Raw genomic sequence first — 14,336 nt, 5'->3', positions numbered from 1 at the left:
CATCAAAATTCACACTCTAAATCTCAGTCAAAATACATTTGTCACTTTCATGAACGTAGCAACAGGAAAAGAATTAGTTCTCTTACTAGTCACAGGTGCGAAAATATACTTATTGAAGGAAAATTCCGATAATTTTCAAAACATTCAAGATAATTACATCATAAACATACAGGGTATAAGTCACGAAGTTACCAAATCAAAAGGCTTAACTTCTATTGAAATTCAAACTTTTAAGTACATAATTCAACATGACTTCCATATCGTAAATATGCAATTCGCTATTCCATGTGATGGAATACTAGAATTCGATTTTATCAAAAGATACAACTGACAATTAGACTTCAAGCCGTCTGAAGACTGGCTTATAATAAGACCAAATAATAGTCGGTCCGCCAAAAACGAAAAGGTCCTCTTCTCCATACGAAAGCTCTCTTTGAAGAACTCGTCGTTGTTTTCCGGTATATCCTTGTCCCAAAATATCCCGTATCGCATCTGTTTAATATAAATCGCATTCCTTAATAGTATTTTAATACAATTTAAGAGCACGTACCAGCATCCACACACCTCGTGTCATTTGCTCTTTTGCAGAAAAAATGCTTTCGTACAGATCCAATTCGTCGTCATTCCACTCCTCTGAATTGGCTGCCAACCTAAGATTTTGCTGTTGTAAAACAGCCAAAATAGTTGGTAAATGTTTCATTTTGGTCTGGCTAAATCCACTTTCACAATTTTTGCTTGTGTTTTTATTAGCCACAGCTGATTTGACTGTTGTTGTCGGATGGTAGATGGTAGATTTGCCCTGTGGGAATCGGAGTTTCACATTTGTCAAAAATCCGAACCGTTTCGAACGGGTGGACTCTATGGGAAGGGTGTATCAGACCATATATTTATGGTAGACACTTCACTGTCAAAACAGACCTCAGAGCACTTACCTACTTAATTTCAATGGTAAATCACAGTTCCAAACTAACACGAATGAGACTTGAATTGGGGGAATATAATTTTACGGTAGAGTATCTAAAGGGTAAAGATAACTATGTAGCCGATGCGCTCTCTAGAATAACCATCACAGACTTAAAAAATATACAAACAAGCAACACAATTCTGAAAGTCACTACCAGAAACCAAAGTAGACAAAAATCCTTCGCAAGAAAAGATCAAATAGATGTGCATAGGCAATCTATAGAAAAAGCTTCAAAGCCCAACGTATATGAAGTCATTAACAATGATGAAGTACGTAAAGTAGTGACCTTGCTTGTAAATAATAAAATGTGTTTATTTAAGCACAGAAAGAAAATTACAGCAAGATATGATTTGTATACTAATGGAACCATTGACTTAGGTCAATTCTTTCAAAGGCTTGAAAAGCAGGCCGGTATTCACAAAGTCAGCCAACTCAAAGTGGCACCGTGGGAAAATATCTTTGAACATGTTTCAATTGATAATTTTAAAATTATGGGCAATAATATATTGAAATCATTGAGAGCAGCGCTACTCAACCCGGTGACCGTAATCAAAAGTTATAAAGAAAAAGAAGCTATATTGTCTACATTCCATGTTGATCCAATACAAGGTGGTCATACAGGCATTACAAAAACCTTGGCTAAGGTCCAGAGACACTACTACTTGAAAAATATGTCAAAAGACATAAAAGAGTACATAAAAAAATGTCCTAAATGGCCATACATAATTTAAGAGCATATAAAATAACCATATCTAAAAAAATTATACACAAAAAAAAAATAGAAAAACAAATTAAAAACAAAAAAAAAATTTAATCTTATTGCTATAAATAATATAATTTTCTCAAAATTTGCTCAAAGAAAATAACTCCATTATAATACGTTATTTTTCAAAAGGAGGGAGATGTAGTATGCACTTATATTGAATATCTACTGTACCAAGAGTACTTGAATCAAACACACTGTAACACTTTGTTACAGTGTTTACATAAACAAAGGCTCGGTCAAAAACCTAAGTGGCCGAAACATGAGTCGATCGGCGGCGACACAGAAAGTGCAAGTCTCAGCATTCTGTTGCACACGCCGGCCGCTCAGCCAAAGTCAAGTACATACATATACCTCCGCGCTCCAGACAAACTGAGCAATGCTATATACTTAAGAATGTATAGGCCGTCTCTCCGCTGCCGCTGTTGGCAGCGCCGCTATGAGACTTAGACCTCCTTAGCTCCTAAGTAAATTAAGTTTGTGAAGAAACTCTTTTGAGCTCAGAGCGGCAACTACGGCTGCTCTGCTCCGAATACAATACAAATAAAAATCATCCAAATGGATATCTAACCTAAATGAATTGGACTTACATTATTTGGGCTTTATGGAAAATCCTACACGTTTAAACATATTACACCCGGCAATCGACCCACAGGGTCAGCGGAGTCCGCCAAGGATCATTCATAGGCCTAGGTGGATTTTCATTTAAGATGGGATCCTTAGGATCACGAAGACCGAGGGGGCACGACTCATTGGCTTCGCGGATGACGTAGCCTTAGTAGTTACGGCCAAGAAACTCCCAGATGCTGAAAGAATTTGAAACTCGACTCCAAGGGACTCGCCTTGGCAGCGCACAAGACTGAGCCTAAAATAGGCAAGGCAGGTAGGACCACGGCCGCAATTTCGCGAATTATGGCAAGCACTCGGGGCCGAGGCAACCAGTACGTAGATTACTGGTTAGCGTTGTCACATCGACGCTGATGTACGCTGCTCCTATATGGGCTCGAGCCAGAAAATATGAAAGTTATATGTAAGATGGCGGATCCGTACAGAGATTGTGTGCCCTTCGGGTATGCTGTGCGTTCCGCACGGTATCCCATGACGCAGCGTTGCTAATGTAGGGAGTCATACCGATTGACCTGCTAGCAGTGGAATTAGCTGATATCCGCGCAGGCAGCACAGGGATCGCAACTGCTGAATCCCTACGGAAAAGGTGCAGAGAACTTACCATTGCTAAGTGGAAAGAGAAATGGGTAAGTAGTAGCAAAGGACGATGGACGTATAAGCTTATCCCAGAACTGCAGAGATGGCTGGGACGGTAGAATGGACATGTGACTTTTACTTAAAGCAACTGCTGACAGGACATGGATACTTTAAATACTACCTGAATAGGTTTAACCATGAACGTTTTCCGCACTGCCCACTCAGCGAGTCGGATAATAAACACGCAGAACACATGTTTTGTTTGTCCGAGATTCGAAAATGAACGAAGAGATCTGAGCATAAGGGTTGGGAGGACGCCAGCCGCTTGTAACCTGGTGGACATTATGCTTGAATCAGAAGTAAATTGGTCTGCGAAGTTGGTTTCGAAAAAGACTGCGAAATTCCAATTGGATAGAATCCTAGAGAGCCCTAATGGCCTATTGGGGGGAGGAAGACGGTGATGAAGGCAGTAATCAAATGTATAAGATGCTTTCGAATGAAGCCTTGAGTAGTGGAGCTTATAGTGACGGATTTTGCAAAGGAACGTCTTGATGGATCTCTTGCATTCGAAGTCACAGGCATTGAATTTTGTGGGCCATTTCTATACAAGTCAGAGGGGCAAGCCTGTAAAATTCTTTGGGAACCGGCTGTGAAGATCGCTAAGCATCATTTCTACCGCGCTGTTGGCACTGCTGTATTAGCCTTTGAGGACATTTCAGCGGTTGATAATTCTCGACCATTAGTCTCGACTTCAGAAAACCCCGCTGATCTGGATGTATTAACCCCAGCACATTTTTTGAATGGTGGTCCGTTTCACTCTTTCGTCGAGCCGGATGTGACCAGTCTTAACTACAATCGCTTGGATGGAGGCAGCAGCGCTCCAAGAGGCGCACCCCAAAAGCTGGCCTGGTTGTCGATGACTTAGTCTGGACAACGACGAAACTTGGCTCCCATAAAGTGGCTCCCCGCCAGAGTGATTGCGCTTCTGTTCGGTGGAGATGGCATTGCTCGAGTTGCCGTTCTAAAGACAGCATCAGGAGTGACAAAGCGAGCAGTAAACAAGTTGCTTTCGTTACCCCTTAAGGATGATGTTGAAACACAGGCTTTCAACGGGCGGAGTATGTCGGGTCACGCAGCCGCAGCAGCTAATTAACTTCTGAATAAAGTATCTTATATTAATTGCATCGCGAAAGGCATCACTCTCTACCTAGCTCTCTCATTTTTGTGAACATGCATTCTTGGGCCCAGCTGGCTGACCCTTTGTAAAATGAGTACGAGTTTTGATCTCGACATTAAACGCACTCTCGCCTCGCCTGCTATACTCTTTCGCTAATAAATTGTTAGCAAGCATAAATCAACCCGAAATAAAAAAAAATAAAAAAGCTTAAAAGTTCAACAGACTTCAAAAATCTTAATTTTGAACGCTGACATCTCGGAAACTATCAAAGATACAGAATTGGGACTTCAGATTTGGATTCCTTAGCTTTGTACGCAGCTTATTACGCCAACACGTCCTTCCCACACTGACCCCCACGAACAGTGCCCCCTTTTTTTAAGCTTTAAAAAAGTTGTAACTGTTATGTATTACACTCGTCAATACCTAACGATTAATAAAAAAAAAATTTGCCACGACTACTTTAGTACCCACAAACCACCCAAAACTGAAATGTATTTGTCACGCAATACCTATGGATTGACCCAAAAAAAGTTTTTCACGCCCACTCTGACGCCCGCAAACCGCCTAGCACTGTGTCACAGTTTTCATGCTTGAATAAAAATTTTACTAAAATGTATCGATTGACCTACAAAAAGTTTCCACACGTCAACGACCATAACGGTTATATATGTCTTTCCCCGACATAACCATATATGGAGATCGCGGGTAGGCGCATTAATCCACTATCTCGGAAACTATACAAGATAGAGTTAGGATACAGATTTAGATTCCTTAGTTTTGTACCCAGCGCAATTTCTAACAAACTACAAATACTTCAAAAACCGTAATTTGAAACGCTGATATCTAGGAAACTGTCACTGTGGACGGCAGTTCACTTAGTGACTTAGCGCACCTGGAGAATGTGTGGGGGCGATACTATATAGGCAAAGAATATAAAGTGTGCAGTGATGTTCCGATCATAATGAGTTATACACCAATCGAAAGGTAATGCAAAAGGCGGTGATTGCTTTCATTTAGTTTTATTTTATGTTGTTTGTTTTCAAATTTACCTCCAAATTTTAATAGTATAGATAAAATAAAACCGCTATATAATGTAGATGACTACGCTAAAGAATCTAAGTTTAGACTAGAACAGATTTTGGATTTAGATTTTGGTTTAAAAATAGGAGATCAGGTTTTATTGAAAAATGAAACAGGGCATAGGCTAGACTTCAAATATACTGTACCTTATAATACTGTACCTTAAGATTCAACTTAAGATTTTTCTGTTGTAAAACAGCCAAAATAGTTGGTAAATGTTTAATTTTGGTCTGGCTAAATCCACTTTCACAATTTTTGCTTGTGTTTTTATTAGCCACAGCTGATTTGACAGCTGTTGTCGGATGGTAGATGGTAGATGTGCCCTGTGGGAATCGGAGTTTCACATTTGTCAAAAATCCCAACCGTTTCGAACGGGTGGACTCTATGGGAAGGGTGTATCAGACCATATATTTATGGTAGACACTTCACTGTCAAAACAGACCACAGAGCACTTACCTACTTAATTTCAGTGGTAAATCCCAGTTCCAAACTAACACGAATGAGACTTGAATTGGAGGAATATAATTTTACGGTAGAGTATCTAAAAGGTAAAGATAACTATGTAGCCGATGCGCTCTCTAGAATAACCATCACAGACTTAAAAAATATACAAACAAGGAACACAATTCTGAAAGTCACTACCAGAAACCAAAGTAGACAAAAATCCTGCGGAAGAAAAGATCAAATAGAAGTGCATAGGCAATCTAAAGAAAAAGCTTCAAAGCCTAACGTATATGAAGTCATTAATAATGATGAAGTACGTAAAGTAGTGACCTTGCTTGTAAATAATAAAATGTGTTTATTTATGCACGGAAAGAAAATTACAGCAAGATATGATTTGTATACTAATGGAACCATTGACTTAGGTCAATTTTTTCAAAGGCTTGAAAAGCAGGCCGGAATTCACAAAGTCAGCCAACTCAAAGTGGCACCGTGGGAAAATATCTTTGAACATGTTTCAATTGATAATTTTAAAATGATGCGCAATAATATATTGAAATCATTGAGAGCAGCGCTACTCAACCCGGTGACCGTAATCAAAAGTTATAAAGAAAAAGAAGCTATATTGTCTACATTCCATGTTGATACAATACAAGGTGGTCATACAGGCATTACAAAAACCTTGGCTAAGGTCCAGAGACACTACTACTTGAAAAATATGTCAAAAGACATAAAAGAGTACATAAAAAAATGTCCTAAATGGCCATACATAATTTAAGAGCATATAAAATAACCATATCTAAAAAAATTATACACAAAAAAAAATAGAAAAACAAATTAAAAACAAAAAAAAATTTAATCTTATTGCTATAAATAATATAATTTTCTCACAAATTTGCTCAAAGAAAATAACTCCATTATATTACGTTATTTTTGAAAAGGAGGGAGATGTAGTATGCACTTATATTGAATATCTACTGTACCAAGAGTACTTGAATCAAACACACTGTAACACTTTGTTACAGTGTTTACATAAACAAAGGCTCGGTCAAAAACCTAAGTGGCCGAAACATGAGTCGATCGGCGGCGTACACAGAAAGTGCAAGTCTCAGCTTTCTGTTGCACACGCCGGCCGCTCAGCCAAAGTCAAGTACATACATATACCTCCGCGCTCCAGACAAAGTGAGCAATGCTATATACTTAAGAATATATAGGCCGTCTCTCCGCTGCCGCTGTTGGCAGCGCCGCTATGAGACTTAGACCTCCTTAGCTCCTAAGTAAATTAAGTTTGTGAAGAAACTCTTTTGAGCTCAGAGCGGCAACAACGGCTGCTCTGCTCCGAATACAATACAAATAAAAATCATCCAAATGGATATCTAACCTAAATGAATTGGACTTACATTATTTGGGCTTTATGGAAAATTCTACACGTTTAAACATATTACGACCCACAGGGTCAGCGGAGTCCGCCAAGGATCATTCATAGGCCTAGGTGGATTTTCATTTAAGATGTGATCCTTAGGATCACGAAGACCGAGGGGGCACGACTCATTGGCTTCGCGGATGACGTAGCCGTAGTAGTTACGGCCAAGAAACTCCCAGATGCTGAAAGAATTTGAAACTCGACTCCAAGGGTTGGGAGGACGCCAGCCGCTTGTAACCTGGTGGACATTATGCTTGAATCAGAAGTAAATTGGTCTGCGATATGCAACATGGCCACGACAGTACTGAATAATTTGGTTTCGAAAAAGACTGCGAAATTCCAATTGGATAGAATCCTAGAGAGCCCTAATGGCCTATTGGGGGGAGGAAGACGGTGATGAAGGCAGTAATCAAATGTATAAGATGCTTTCGAATGAAGCCTTGAGTAGTGGAGCTTATAATGACGGATTTTGCAAAGGAACGTCTTGATGGATCTCTTGCATTCGAAGTACAGGCATTGAATTTTGTGGGCCATTTCTATACAAGTCAGAGGGGCAAGCCTGTAAAATTCTACGTTTGTGTCTTCATTTGTTTCATTTGGAGTTGATCAAGGATCTCTTTACGGTCGCCACACAGCTACCATCACAAGTTCGCCTTCCATTAGTGTGAGTGTAACAAACACGAAGGATGGGCAGAACACTTCCCTATGCTCACTTAATAGGCCGCTGCCGACCGGCATGTCATGGACTTTTGCCAAGCGGAGACTATTAGTGTTTCATTCCTCCTAGGTCGACACACTTTGCCGATCTTTGGGAACCGGCTGTGAAGATCGCTAAGCATCATTTCTACCGCGCTGTTGGCACTGCTGTATTAGTCTTTGAGGACATTTCAGCGGTTGATAATTCTCGACCATTAGTCTCGACTTCAGAAAACCCCGCTGATCTGGATGTATTAACCCCAGCACATTTTTTGAATGGTGGTCCGTTTCACTCTTTCGTCGAGCCGGATGTGACCAGTCTTAACTACAATCGCTTGGATGGAGGCAGCAGCGCTCCAAGAGGCGCACCCCAAAAGCTGACCTGGTTGTCGATGACTTAGTCTGGACAACGACGAAACTTGGCTCCCATAAAGTGGCTCCCCGCCAGAGTGATTGCGCTTCTGTTCGGTGGAGATGGCATTGCTCGAGTTGCCGTTCTAAAGACAGCATCAGGAGTGACAAAGCGAGCAGTAAACAAGTTGCTTTTGTTACCCCTTAAGAATGATGTTGAAACACAGGCTTTCAACGGGCGGAGTATGTCGGGTCACGCAGCCGCAGCAGCTAATTAACTTCTGAATAAGGTATCTTATATTAATTGCATCGCGAAAGGCATCTCTCTCTACCTAGCTCTCATTTTTGTGAACATGCATTCTTGGGCCCAGCTGGCTGACCCTTTGTAAAATGAGTACGAATTTTGATCTCGACATTAAACGCACTCTCGCCTCGCCTGCTATACTCTTTCGGTAATAAATTGTTAGCAAGCATGAATCAACCCGAAATAAAAAAAATAAAAAAGCTTAAAAGTTCAACAGACTTCATAAAATCTTAATTTTGAACGCTGACATCTCGGAAACTATCAAAGATACAGAATTGGGACATCAGATTTGGATTCCTTAGCTTTGTACGCAGCTTATTACGCCAACACGTCCTTCCCACACTGACCCCCACGAACAGTGCCCCCTTTTTTTAAGCTTTAAAAAAGTTGTAACTGTTATGTATTACACTCGTCAATACCTATCGATTAATAAAAAAAAAATTTGCCACTACTACTTTAGTACCCACAAACCACCCAAAACTGAAATGTATTTGTCACGCAATACCTATGGATTGACCCAAAAAAGTTTTTCACGCCCACTCTGACGCCCGCAAACCGCCTAGCACTGTGTCACAGTTTTCATGATTGAATAAAAATTTTACTAAAATGTATCGATTGACCTACAAAAAGTTTCCACACGTCAACGACCATAACGGTTATATATGTCTTCCCCCGACATAACCATATATGGAGATCGCGGGTAGGCGCATTAATCCACTATCTCGGAAACTATACAAGATAGAGTTAGGATACAGATTTAGATTCCTTAGTTTTGTACCCAGCGCAATTTCTAACAAACTACAAATACTTCAACAACCGTAATTTGAAACGCTGATATCTAGGAAACTGTCACTGTGGACGGCAGTTCACTTAGTGACTTAGCGCACCAGGAGAATGTGTGAGGGCGATATTATATAGGCAAAGAATATAAAGTGTGCAGTGATGTTCCGATCATAATGAGTTATACACCAATCAAAAGGTAATGCAAAAACCAAAAATGTTGTTTACCAAGACTTTACATTCCTTCCACACTACTTATCCTGTTCTAGTCCTTGGACTATGGTTTTAGGCGGCGCCGGTGGTGGTCCCCGCACAGGCGGTGATTGCTTTCATTTAGTTTTATTTTATGTTGTTTGTTTTCAAATTTACCTCAACATTTTAATAGTATAGATAAAATAAAACCGCTATATAATGTAGATGACTAAGCTAAAGAATCTAAGTTTAGACTAGAACAAGCATTTAAGAGAACTATATTAAAGTTAGAATCTCCCAAAAAAAAAAACAAAAAATTAGATATGACAAAAATACGTTAGATTTTGGTTTAAAAATAGGAGATCAGGTTTTATTTAAAAATGAAACAGGGCATAGGCTAGACTTCAAATATACTGTACCTTATAATACTGTACCTTAAGATTCAACTTAAGATTTTTCTGTTGTAAAACATCCAAAATAGTTGGTAAATGTTTAATTTTGGTCTGGCTAAATCCACTTTCACAATTTTTGCTTGTGTTTTTATTAGCCACAGGGAAGGGTGTATCAGACCATATATTTATGGTAGACACTTCACTGTCAAAACAAACCACAGAGCACTTACCTACTTAATTTCAATGGTAAATCCCAGTTCCAAAACTAACACGAATGAGACTTGAATTGGAGGAATATAATTTTACGGTAGAGTATCTAAAGGGTAAAGATAACTATGTAGCCAATGCGCTCTCTAGAATAACCATCACAGACTTAAAAAATATACAAACAAGCAACACAATTCTGAAAGTCACTACCAGAAACCAAAGGCAATCTATCGAAAAAGCTTCAAAGACCAACGTATATGAAGTCATTAATAATGATGAAGAACGTAAAGTAGTGACCTTGCATGTAAATAATAAAATGTGTTTATTTAAGCACGGAAAGAAAATTACAGGAAGATATGATGTTAGCGATTTGTATACTAATGGAACCATTGACTTAGGTCAATTCTTTCAAAGGAGTAGCCATTAAAAGCGGTTGCGGAGGTTTTTTAGGCGATTTTAAATGTATTTTGTATGAGTTGTTTTTAATTGCAAGCGTATGTGTGTGTTTGGTATTCCACGGAACCCTCCCGTTTTAATGCATTTCAAATATTGTGACCCCTCGTTATCTTCTGAGAATGAGCAGGAGAAAGTGAACGTGCGTACCCACGAACCCGAATCTCACCCCCTACCCTCGAGTCCTTGCTCATGACTGCTTGTGCGCGAAGGTGTGAAATTTTAATTTTGTGAGTTTTGTTCAAAATGTGCAGTTTTTTATTCCCACCACTCGACTGAAAAAGGCAAAAAACGACGATGACCTCCGTTACCGTAAATAGTATACCCCCTCACTAAAAAAAAAAAAAAAATTGGTATCATTGGAAAGCATTTTTCAAGCCCTTTCCAATGGTATAATTTTCTCTGTTCTAAAATAAAAACTGCACATTTTGAACAAAACTCACAAAATTAAAATTTCACACCTTCGCCCACAAGCAGTCATGAGCAAGGACAAGGACAAACTTGCGCTGCGTAAGAAGCAATAGAATAAGTTAGCCGCGCACTTTGCTCTCTCTGAGCGCCGGCAGTGCTTTTTTCTTTGCCGCTAAGTTCGGCCGGCAACTACCCTGCAGTACCATTCAGCGCTTATTGAGCACTCAATCACTGCAAATAGCTCATCACTCAGCGCTCAATGAGCGCACAATTTGTATGGAGCTATGTGCTGAAATTAACATAGGCATGTCCTAGGGTTCATCAGTGCTCAAAAAATAGCACTCATTGAGCGCTTTTTTGAGCACCCTCCTGAGCGCTCGATTGAGCAGCTGAAAAAGCACACGTTCAGCACATGTTGAGCGCTCGATTGAGCAGCTGAAAAAGCGCACGTTCAGCACATGTTGAGCGCTCGATTGAGCAGCGATAAAAGCACACATTCAGCACACGTTGAGCGCTCATTCAAGCAGCGAAAAAGCGCACTTTCAGCGCACGTTGAGCGCTTAGCAGCAAAAAAAATTTCAGTTGTAATTTTTATTTTTATTTGTTTATTTTAAAAATTGAGCTCGGGGGTTTCCGGTGTTATCGGGGTCGCTGGCACCTCCTCCTCAGCATCTGGTTTTTAACGCACCGCATTGCCTTCTGCAGCGCCTTTTCGGGAGGCTCCGAGGGATCGACCAGGGCGATTGCATCTAGTATTAGAAAAAAATTAGTTTTAAAAATAAAACAAGACGAGAATAAAAACGAGTGACCGAAAGTAATCGTTATTTGTAAGATTTATTTATAATAAAAGAAATGTTATCTTTGGCATTCAATGTAAAAATCCCAGAAGTCTTTTAAAAATTAAAGTTACAAACAATAGTTACTTTCAGCCTCAATAAAAACTTACTTAATAAGTAAGTTGTGGGACAGAACAAGTTCCTCGGATAATATGCTTAAGATGGAACGATTTAGCCTTCCATTTTTTTTATAGATTTACCTTCAGCCTTGTCTAAAAATATAAGAAAATGCAAAAAATATCGAGAAGAAATTAGCAAACTTTTGTTTTCGGTCACTTGATTTATTTTATTTTGTTGTAAAAAATTATTACGAAAAATAAACCACACATTATTTATGTATTTTATATTATTTATTAAAACATTTATTTATTTTGCAGTTGCGGAAAAAAAATAACACTTTTCCAGGAACTGAAAATTGGAGATGTTTGAGATTTTTATTTAAATACGTACACAAAAGTAAGAATTATTGTTAAATGTTATTAATATTCATTTTTATCGAATTTTAACCACAAATATAAGTTTTAAAAACAAACATCTCTTATTTTTTGTCCCTAGAAACTTTGCACTCAATAAGATTTTTAAATTCTTTCACAGATTTGTTTATTATATGCACCATTTGTTGCTTTTCACGTCAAAAATTAATATTTTTCACAGCTATTTTTTTTCCGCCACGTGTTATTTTGGGAATCTTGTATTTCCCTTATTTTTAATATAGATTATCTTGTTTTTTACTCTCACTGTTTTCAATATTATTAGTCTGCGACAGACTTACCTGGGAATCGTTTCTTTTTCACTTTTAAGGCACTAATTTAATTTAATTTAGTAAATTGCTGGTATGTTTGCTTCAACTTCTAACTCCTTCACTAAAGTAAACGCAAGTGAAAAGACGAAAAAAGGCGCGTGCCTTCCAGAAAAACAACAAGCAACAACAACAACGGTTCCGCTAAGCCGTTGTTGTTTTTTTTGCATGTCCCGTTTGGTCTATGCATCTTGCACATAAAAGCAGGGTATTTATAGACATATTCGACTATGCAAATCGGTTTATAAAAATATATTTTTAAAACTTTACATATTATTAAATTATATTAATAAATATATAAATTTGTTTAAGAAATACAAATATTTTAAAACAGAAACCTATTATTTTAAATCGTTATTTTAACATTTACGAACAAATGTCGCATTATTCAAAAGGCAAGGGTGCACAAAGGTCTATATATTTTAGTTGCTGGGCCTCCTTCCCTTCACGCGCACTTTTTCGTCTGAGACTTGACGAGAGAGGGAGAGCCCAAAATTACTTTTTTGTGCGTTCTCTTTGCGGACCCGACTGAGAGCGCGTCGCTTTGCCGCCGTTGCGCTCAGCTCTGCCGGCATCGCTGGCTTCTCTGCCGACGTCGCAGTCGGCTTCGTGATGATTGGGCGCTTAACTCAATTTTGGAACTGCAGGGTTGATTTAGCATTTTTAGTTTCTCACACGCACATTCATTCTTACGGCAATGAAAAGTACGTGCATCTGTCCATACATACATAAGTGTGTATGAGAAGCGACTTTGCAGGACGGCGTAGAAATAAAAATTAATTTTTAAATGCAATTATGTTATGTTACTTGTTAAATTTGTTTTCACGCCGGCGCAGCCTCTACAGATACGCACGCTTACATACGTACGTATGTATGTATGTACACACATAGTTGCACGTGTTTTTCTTGTCGTAGGGCAGTCGTATAGTAAAAGCCACTCAGAAAACCGCACACGATTTTATTTTTTTCCACTTATTATGTTCTTATAACACTTTATACGTATACACATTATATATGAAGTTTACTTATTTGTTTTTTTTCAACTTGGAGAAACACTACACTGACCATGCACGTCCGACCTGCATCAAAATAAAATTCAAGTGGCAAAAAATCCACTAAAACGCATCCTAGTGCAAGCGAGACAACATGTTCGAATTAGCCCAATTCGAATTTCGAATATATCCTTTTCGCTTCCACTCACGTGATTGATGTCGCCATATTGCTACATCCTCTCTTTTTCGATGTCAAGAAATTTCCGAAAAGAGAGAAATCGACAATTTGACATTTTTTGGTATCAATTTGACATTATTTGATGGTAAAAATGATATGTGTCTAAAAAACACAAATTTACCATGCGCATATCAAATTGATCCTGGCTCGGTTTATTTTCTGTGTACTTCGGTTTGCGGTTCTTGCAAAAAAAAATCGACCCGGGAAAGACATAATATGGGTGCAGTGTGATAATTGCAAAACCTGGTACCATTTCTCTTGTGTGCGTAAAGAAAGCGCAAATAACCTTAAAGGCTGGGCCTGCCCTCCATGCGGTGATACCGACATCGTGAAGACCATCCCGCCTTGCAAGGATTGCAAAAAGAGCCGAAAATGAGCCCCAGCAGCGCTCAATAATTAGCTCGACAAATACTACCAGCTGAGTGGCCCACCCTTATAAGCGCCTTTGAAAACAGAACTTCTGCTGCCGGCTTTTCAAATGTCGAAAACATGCTTAGACTTCAAAAATGTCTTAAGGGAAAAGCGTACGATCTAGTCCGAGACAAGCTTTTGATGCCAACCATGGTCGTTCAGATCAAATTCTGGATCGCCTAATTGAGAAAGCTAAACGAATTTCGGAAAACAAGGACAGGCT

The 14,336-nt window shown here is 39.0% G+C and overlaps 1 long non-coding RNA gene across 2 annotated transcripts; it reads right to left on the bottom strand.

Moving 5' to 3' along the window:
* Positions 1–11,419: 11,419 nt before the first annotated feature.
* Positions 11,420–12,722, bottom strand: LOC139353673 (uncharacterized). 2 transcript variants are annotated; one of them, XR_011604892.1, is made up of 3 exons: positions 12,446–12,722; positions 11,784–11,885; positions 11,420–11,586 (listed from the first exon to the last, which is right to left on the bottom strand). It is a non-coding gene; the product is annotated as an uncharacterized lncRNA (long non-coding RNA). The 2 variants fall into 2 exon arrangements; XR_011604893.1 differs by lacking the exon at positions 12,446–12,722 and adding an exon at positions 12,124–12,142.
* Positions 12,723–14,336: the final 1,614 nt, after the last annotated feature.

This window comes from Drosophila suzukii, chromosome Y (genome assembly GCF_043229965.1).
Source record: "Drosophila suzukii chromosome Y, CBGP_Dsuzu_IsoJpt1.0, whole genome shotgun sequence".
NCBI lineage: Eukaryota > Metazoa > Arthropoda > Insecta > Diptera > Drosophilidae > Drosophila > Drosophila suzukii.
The sequence above is the reverse complement of the archived record's forward strand: the minus strand, read 5'-3'. Positions and strand labels throughout refer to the sequence as shown.